The sequence below is a fragment of the Rhea pennata genome, chromosome 5 (genome assembly GCF_028389875.1).
Source record: "Rhea pennata isolate bPtePen1 chromosome 5, bPtePen1.pri, whole genome shotgun sequence".
Taxonomy (NCBI): Eukaryota; Metazoa; Chordata; class Aves; order Rheiformes; family Rheidae; genus Rhea; species Rhea pennata.
The window spans coordinates 63,024,385-63,033,352 of NC_084667.1; positions in this window are offsets into that span (position 1 = coordinate 63,024,385).

Here is an 8,968-nt window from a genome sequence, read left to right on the forward strand (position 1 = left end):
GGTTTCACAATGCAGACTTGGCCAGTGACCTGTCCAGAATGCTCAGGAAAGATGAAGACCAAGGAGACAAGTCAGGATGGATTGCAGGCTCCTGACAGGCAGACCAAAACACTTTCAAGGAAAGAGACATCAGAAACATTGAGACAGCCACAAATAGAAAGAGTCCTCTTATTTTTCCCAGGCCTGAAGAATTACTTTCTTCCCTGGAACTGTTCCAAGTTTTAAAAGAAGCTCCTCTCACAGAAGTGGAGACCTGCTGCAGCATGAAAATCCCTGCAGTGTTGCCATGCCCCATGTAGCATATTCCACTTCCCAAACTTAAACGGATAAGCAGCTAGTGGCTCAAACCACAGCACTGAAAGACCAGCCCTACAGTCAGATCCTGAAACAAGGCCACATCAGCAAACATGCAAACAAAGCCTTGAGCTCATGTAAGCACATCTCAGTTCCAGAGTTCAGTTGTTTCCCCCAATTTTTCCGAGATCTTTAAACCTATTACTACCAAATTTTATCTAGTGCTGTCTGGAAGTTGTTTATATTTGGAAGACATCAGTAACAAAAGAGCTTGTTGTAGAAAGATTACTACTGCAGCAGCACAAAGTTTTCAAGTGTGACTGAGTCTGTATGTAGTAGGGCAGGGACAGATAAGAGATAATCCCTGCCACTAAAACATAGTCACACAGGCTCCCTTCTGCCCTTTTCCATGAAGAATTAGAATTACTGTTGTCCTTGCCTTGCCTTTACTGATGTGCTAAGGTACATTACAGAGTTACCCAAGGAATCATAGAAAGACTGCAGCAGAACCAAGAACTAGATTCAAGTCTTCATTAACTATGAGGCAGGCTTTTGTCCCTGCTTCTTGATCACAAAAAAAAAAAAAAAAAAAAAAAGAAAAAAAAAAGCACACACACAAGACTGGATTTAGTTTTGCTTTAATTAAATAAGCAACGTCTTCCCCTGAAGGCTGTCATTTCAGAGCAAGACCTCATCTTAACAGAGACAATTTGAGCAACTACAAGGTAGCAAAACAGAACCCTACCCTTCAAAATGAAAGGAAAAAATAGATATTTATATCTTGGTTTTTTCTTACAAGTCCCCAGCAAAAAATAAGGTTGGGGACTCAACTCTGCCTGAGCCATCCTCGACTGATTTTGTTTGAAGTATTTAGGGACAGGTTGAATAACAGGAGCTCCACCTCTTTTTCTTTTTTTTGCGCTATTCTTAGAGTCAAAATTCTTATGCTAATTTAAAACCTCCCTTGTTTTAATTTAAATTCATTATTATTGTTTCTACCCACCATGTACTTGAACAGATTATTCCCCCGCTCTTTGAAGCCACTTACACACCTTACACAGCTGAGGACTGTTCCCTCTCCTTTAGACATCTCCCCTCAGTTCTCAGGAGCCCCCTTCTTTCCATCTTCACACCAAGTCCATGCAGCAAGTACATTTTCTAGGTCTGTGTTCAGCACCACAGTTCTCCCCTAGACTGTCCCTCACCAGTCACATCCCTGGTGAACTGCAGTGCCTGTCCCGAGATACAGTACCACCAGGGAGGCCTCACTGACACCAAGCTGGCTGGAACGACTTCAGATGCCTACCGGCCTCCTTCACGCATCTCAAGATGAGATGGGCTTTTAAGTTATATTCCACATGTGGCCCACAGACCCCTCACACATGCAGAGGGTGTGCAGGTTTGCTTCTCTTCTTGCATTTCTGCAGTCAAAGGGTCATAATATGAGTCTCAAACTTGATGCCTGTCCTTCTTGCCATGTCTGCTCTGATGTGCCCCGCAGAACACCACCAACTTCGCACAGTTTACACCAGCACTTTCCAGGGCATCTCACTGAGCCTGACAGATCAGTTGTGTTCTTTAATGACCCACACCCAGGCACCTCCAGCACTGCTATAATTCCTTCACAAATTGGGTTACAAGGGAAGTTACACGACCCCTTTGGCTCTAGTGCCAACTTGGACAGGCAACGTTCCTGGAAGGGGACACGCACATTCCAGATCCTGGATTGCTACGTTAGGTAAAACTGGTTTTAATTCCAATTTGCTGGCAAGTTTTGGAGGTGCTGCTAACACGCTCCAGTTGTCAGCTCTTTGGCAGGGGTGCTGCTTGGTTTTTGGTGCCAATCTGTCTTTAGATATCACAGCCTATAAACCTGCAGATGGAGTTTTACACAAGCAGAAGCTAACATGTCACAAGCTCGAGTATAGGATCAACTGGCCACGAGCCAGCAGCACAGCATCTCTCTCTGTGCCTGTGGGATGTGGGTTGAGGGAACAGGGAGCAAAAGCTGCCTCCTTGGAGCATCCTGGCACACCCACAAATCCCTTGTTCTCTCTTCTCCAGGAAGGAAAATTTAATGGGCTCTCTTCAGGAAAGCTAACAACATTTTGGCGTACATTTATTAGTACAACACAAAAGCAGCTATTAAAGTTACACCCTACTCTTACAAAAGCATTTCAGCCCGTTGCTTCACTGCACAAACCAGTAAAACCTAGTTCAGAGGATTTCGTTGTGTATGATTATTTTATTAACTTTATACAAGTTTGATTTAATACCTTCTTCACCAAATTCTTTACCCTGCTCAGATCGGGAGTGATCACATCAGGTGCTGCACACAGCTTGTGCTCTACTGAGGGCAATTAAATAATGTAGTAAGGGTTTATTCAGCACTAAAACTGGGAACAGGTGAAAACAACTCACACAGAGTACTGGGCCTGCTACATAACAGACCCGCTATCCAGTACTGCGCAAGTTGTAGATTAAATCCAATATAAAAAGAGAACAAGTTCATACAAAAGCTACTCAAAAGGTAGCCTAGAAAAGTCAAAAAAATTGAGGCCCACCCTGAAAACTGATAAAGGGACAAAGACTGAGCAATACACGTTCTCTCCCAGATCCCCTGTTCTGAAGCCAGCAGACACAGACCAAGCTGAACAGAAGATAGTTGAGGGGTGCATCAATGTTTGTCCAGCCCATAGAAGGCCTGGTCTGATTATTTCAGAAAAGAAAATTGTTTCAGGAAGTGCTTACAAGCATTCCTGTGGGAAGATCTTATCCATTTGCCTTTTGAAATTAATTCAAATGCTTTTAAAGCACTATGTTACAGCCAACAAATAAACACACCTTTCTAGTAAGAATCACTACAATAGCAGCATTTGAGGACATTCATTTGTATCTGTTCCTTCCAGTTACCAAATATACACTCATTTAAGTATTCAGCAGATAATTTGATGTTTCTGGATGTGACATTATGAGCAGTATTCCACTCAAAGTGGTGGGAATACATTATGACTCACAAATGACATCTGCCTTCAGCCTAAAGAGTAATTTGAACTGGAGTATTTTAAGGGGATTATTAATTCTGGAACCTAAATTAATGATCATTAGCCTGAGTGAATATCTAGAAAATATTACAAATGGGTGGGAGGGGAAAAAAGCTACTTGATGACTAAGGCCAGAGTTTAAAAATCTCATTTACGGGGGTATAATGAGTACAATAACAAAAAATGGCAGTTCCTGAAAAACTGAGTCAGAGTATGTCTGAGGTAGAAGTTTAAGGAAAACAGCAGTTTTCCCCCCATCACTGCAACAGGCCTTGTACCAAATCGCTGCAAGGAAAAAAAAAAAAAAAAAAAGACAACACTAAAGCACTTATTTCCACTCAGTCCAAGGTTGTTACAATCTACATAGTAGATTGCCAGGATACAAAATCTGTAAGGACATGTTGACTGTGGCCATCAAACTCAGTGCTTAAGGAAAGGGGATGGGGGACTAGCCTAGAAGGCTGCATTTCCAGCTCTAAAAGAAATTTGACTCCACTGTGTCTCACTGAGAAACAACATCCCCTATCTGTACATCCCCTCCTGTCTGGGATGTACAGATAGGAGCACTGTCTGTTACATGCAAACCAGTTCTCCACCTCTTCTCCAGCAGCAAGGCCAAGCCAGGATGATTCCATCTGCAACACTACAATACAGTAATGAAGTCAGCTTAAGGCTGGGGGAGGCCCCAAAATGGAGGCCCCCCATCCCAAGGCTGGTTCCCATCTCTCCTTCCGCACCTGCTCTGGGAAGTAAGTGAGCTGCATAACATGCATAAACACAAACTGGTGAGGACACTGCCTCAGCAGTTTGCTTACTTTCCCATGCTGTAGAGTAGTAAACCAGTGCAGGACCATGAGAACTGTGGTTTGTGCTCACTAGTGCTCCCATGCCTGCAAGTGCAGATCGGCACAAGACAACCCCCGCAGCAGAAGTGAGGATGATCACAGTCATCTCCTGTGCAGAGTTGCACAGACAGCAAGATGCACTAAGGGATGCATTCTCACCCTCACTTGGTCCTTCTTCAGTAGCATCAGCTCAAGTCCCTTCATGGAAGAAGGGTAGCATCCCCGAAATAGCACATAAGCCTGACTTGAACAACCCTAATCCAACTCATCCAGGTCTCTGCAGTCTGAGAAACAGCACCCACAGGACACCTTTCTACAAGCATCACGAGGAAAGAACTTCAGAGCTCAGGCCACAGCATGTAGACACACTTGGAGAATACTGTTTCAGGCTTCAGAAGAATCCATCTCAGAGAGCAGCAGACACATTGGCCTTGCTCCGCACTTTCCTCCAGAATGCTTCTTTTATTGGCACATAACCATCAATTTATCTCATTAATAAAATGCATTTTCAAAATCAATAGTGATTCCACGGTTTTACACAGCCCCATTTCATTTCTGAAAAAAATACTGGGGTTTGGGTTTGTTTTATAAGTTAAATATTTGGAGCTCTACATGAACCAAGCATGAACAACAGCAATCTTTTCTCACAGCAGCAGAACAGCAAATGAAGCATTAGTCTGTGGACCAAGGACAAAATTTTGAGATGATGGTTTTTGAACACGATTATGGAGTGCTACCTTTTAAGAAAACAAGGCCTAAGGAAATGTATTTTTAAAAATACATAAACGTTTTCATGACAGAAGCAATAAGCGCACAAAGAGAACATGCAGAACACGTATCTCTTGCACACAAGTATGTCAGAACTCCCGGGAGAAACTGCTACAGAGCTGATGACATTCCTCCAAAAACATCCCAAAGTTATTTACATTATGACAGTGTGATGATTAAACTGTGATGAGGGCCAGATGAGGGCAGACACCTCTAAATACCTATTATGCAAGGCTACCTTCAAAAAAAAAAAAAAAAGAACAGGTTTAGTAGATCAGTTGACATAAGCATAGAGGAGAACAAAATCTTCTGAGCCTCAAGCCCTTTCTCTGGAACAGTAGCAGGAAGGGGTGATATGCTTCTGGAAAGGCACTGTTTTCTAATACTCTTCAGGATAGAGTTTCCCCTTCTACTATAACAGAAATTAACTTTAGCCAGATGAAAAGTGACAGTTACAAGTTCAGCAAGAAGCCTTTTGCATCCAGCACTGTGTCTGCAGCTGGCATCCCAGCAGAGAAAAACCACAAGTCTGCTTCACAACTAGAAGGGATTAGTGATATCCACAGTATCACCTAATAAGTGCTGCTAGTATTTTGCCAGCCTTATTGCCACCTCTCCAGCCAGCAGTTGTGTTAACAGCTACTCTCTGATTTCAGAGTGGAGGTAGCAGCAGGGCGGACAACTGGCCAAGGTTTTTCACGATAAGGCTGGATCTTGCTTAACTGTTAACTCTCCTCTCCTTCGTAACCATGGTTGGACACATTTATTGACAATTTTCAGTGACCCATTAATGTTTTAACTCAAAGCCTTCTTTTTAAGTGCTCAAGGAGGCATTTGACAGCTTGCAAAATAGCAAGTGAGTCTGCAAGGTGGGCTGAAAGCCAGGTGCTTCTGGAGCTAGCTGGCAACACTCACAAGTGCAAGCACCTGGAATAACCTGGGAGGAGGTACAGAAACAGGCAAGCTGACAGCCAGGTTTAGTACCTTTTCATAGCTTACAGACACAAGAAAACTCACCTCTTCCTGCTGAGCCTGGAGGAATGCATAAGTGGCAAACCTGGGCTGGGAACCTTAAAATTCAGTTTAAGGTCCCAACTCTATTAATAGACTACATGAAGGCTCAAAGGCCCCCATTTGGGCTCAGTGTGCAATATAAGCACACACACACACCCCTCGTTATTTGCTTACTCCTGACTAATTCCTATGTAATGGAGGAGAAAAATCCCTTCTCACATCCCCCCCAAAAGAAAAGAGTCCAAGGAAAACGTGTCATAGGAGAAGATATTTTCCTCTAACACTGTGTGCCTTCAGTCTGGTACTTCTGCCAAAGCTAAGTCCTATTACTTTGAAGGAGCAGTCTGGACAAGCAAACACAGCTAAACAAATGCAGCTGGCAGCATTGCTGGTAGTGACAGGTGAATCCCAGCACCGTCAGCACAACACCATGTTTCAGTCCCTGTTTCAAGAGCAAGCATTATGTTTGCACTATTTTTTACACTCAATTTTCCCCTTCCCTCTCTTTCTCTGGCTTGATTTATTTAGTGTCCACCCCAGAGGGATGAAGAATGAGTTTTCAACTTCTCAGGAGTCCTTTTTGAGACAGTCTTAAGCTCAGCTGGTCCCTCCATCCTACCCACCTCTCCCCTTTCCCAGCTGACCCAGCATAAGAAAGCAGACACATGCCTTCAGTCATTATGCTGCTATGAGCTTGGGACTAACACTATAAATATCCAGTATCCCAGATGCTAGCTTTGAGCTGCTGGAAAATAAACTACCTTGATTGAAGAATGGGCTCATTAAGGTAAAAAAAGTGACAGTTTTGAGCAAGCTGCTTTTGCAGTTTCTGAATGCATCTGCTCTGATGGGATTAAAGATGCATTCCAACTGATAGAAAAGAATGGCCTTAATGTCAGATCTGCCTCTGGCTACATCATTAAGCAATAAGACATGACAGGCAGTAGGCTTCCAGGGGAGCTTGGGGTTTTTTTTGTTGCTTATTTAGGTGTGCAGTGAGGTATAATGGTCAAAGCCAAGCAGCCTTAGCCCACAAGAACTGTACATCATTGCACAGGTACTTATTATACCTGCCTCCCAGCTGGCAAAAACCCTATGCATATCCAATGCAATAATGCTGGCAACCAGAGAGCACCAGCTTTTACATCCTTAACCATTCTGGGTGAATTTCATCCCTGTTGCCCAAAACTCAAGTAATCGGGCTTTAAATTAAACATGCACAACTATTTAATAAAAAGAATTTGCTAGTGATCAGTAGCTTAGAACTGCTAATAACAGACTTGCTCCCAAGGACAGTAAGCAATTCCCTATGACCAGAGGGACCGCTCTGACAAAACTGTGGTTGCCAAATAGACTAAGATAAGATGGGATAGATGCTCCATCAGGGTTTAAGGTGTGGAGAGCTTTTCTCAAATCCTGAGAAACGGTGATCTGCTTAATGTAGCAGGCTCCAACTATTATTGTTTCCAGTGTATCTACCCTCCACACGCTCCATCTTGTAGCTCTCCTTGCCTCTGGCCTCAGATTTTCCAAACTCACTATTGATCTCAGTTACCCAAATTTACTTATCTCCTGTTATGCAAATATATACTTTTAGAGCAGAAATTCTTTAAAGAGCTCTCAAGTTGGACACCTAAAACAAAAGCCGAAAATGCCTTTGAGAGCATGATGCTTTTGGAAACTGACTGTTAGGAATATGAAATAGGCAGCCTGTATTTTTCATCTCCTCCAGCTAAAACGGAAATCTTACTTGTGCAGTTTGGATGCGTGACTTATACATAGTATTCAAGCAATTTAAGAAAGGAAAGCTACACAAAGGACAGTCAACTTGGAAATTATTCCTTAGGTCACAAAAGGCTAATCGTATGACTGTACATGGAAAGAGCCAGGTGCTCACAACTACCAACATAATCAGTCCACAGTGAGCGTTTTGCATCTAGCAAGCATCCTTGTCTCAAGCTGTAAGGGTCTGAATCATCTTGGGAAGATGACAGGAGCTAAGTCATGCAGAAATTCATACTTACAGTCAAAGACTTCATTCTGAAGTACTTGCACAGGATTTTTCACTGACACAATATTAAAACATCTTAATTTATCTCTAAAAATCATCCTTTCCTCTCCCCCTCTATATAATGTCTCTCAACCTACTATGCTTCTTTGGTAAGGGTGAAACTCAAAAGATTAAATTCTATTGTAGTCACCAAGGATCTGCTCTGTAAAGCCAGTGACATTTGTATCCATGCTCAGGATAGCAGGTAACAAAGTACTCCAGTGCTTTCGCAAATGGAATCCTTAACCAATATGTAGGGCTACTTAAAGATCCACAAATAAACTAATTCTAGTGGTGATCTCTAAACCTGTGCATCAGGGCTACAGAATGAAACAAAGGACTTCGTTTGGTCTGGATACAGCACAGTTTAACAAATATATATTAATAGACAGGGAAGAAGGATTTCAGAAAGCAATCATTCCTCCATCAGAGCAGTCTTAGCTTTGGGGAACAACCTCCTCCTGAACGCTCCCAACCCCTGGGCTCTTGCTAACATCCTACAGAGAGAACTCACTCCCAGGCCACTCTGCAGGGGAATAAGAAGAAAGCCATGGGCTGCGTGGGGTTTTGCAGCTCTTGAGATGTTAACATCTCAGCAGGAATTTGGCTGCGTAAGGTGCTTAAGTGAATTGTGTGGAGCCTGCATCATGCCTGGCTACTGAGGGCTTCACCAAAATGTACTTAGTTTGTCCCAGCAGGATGATCTCCACATTGCCTCTGAACCCAGAGTCCCCCAGGCCTGGCTGTGGTGTTCAGCTTTGACCAGTGAATAGGCTGGGTCACCACATCTGCCTCTCCAGCTGTGACCCAGCAGTTCTCAGCGCCTCAACCCATGAGCGTGGCCCTTCGAGAAGCACAGCAGAGCCAGAGTGGGAGCAGGGGCATGACAAGACCGCTGCTCTTTCTGTAGCTCCTTGCTTGCCCTGAGAGCCCCATGTGCTGGGCTCAGTCAG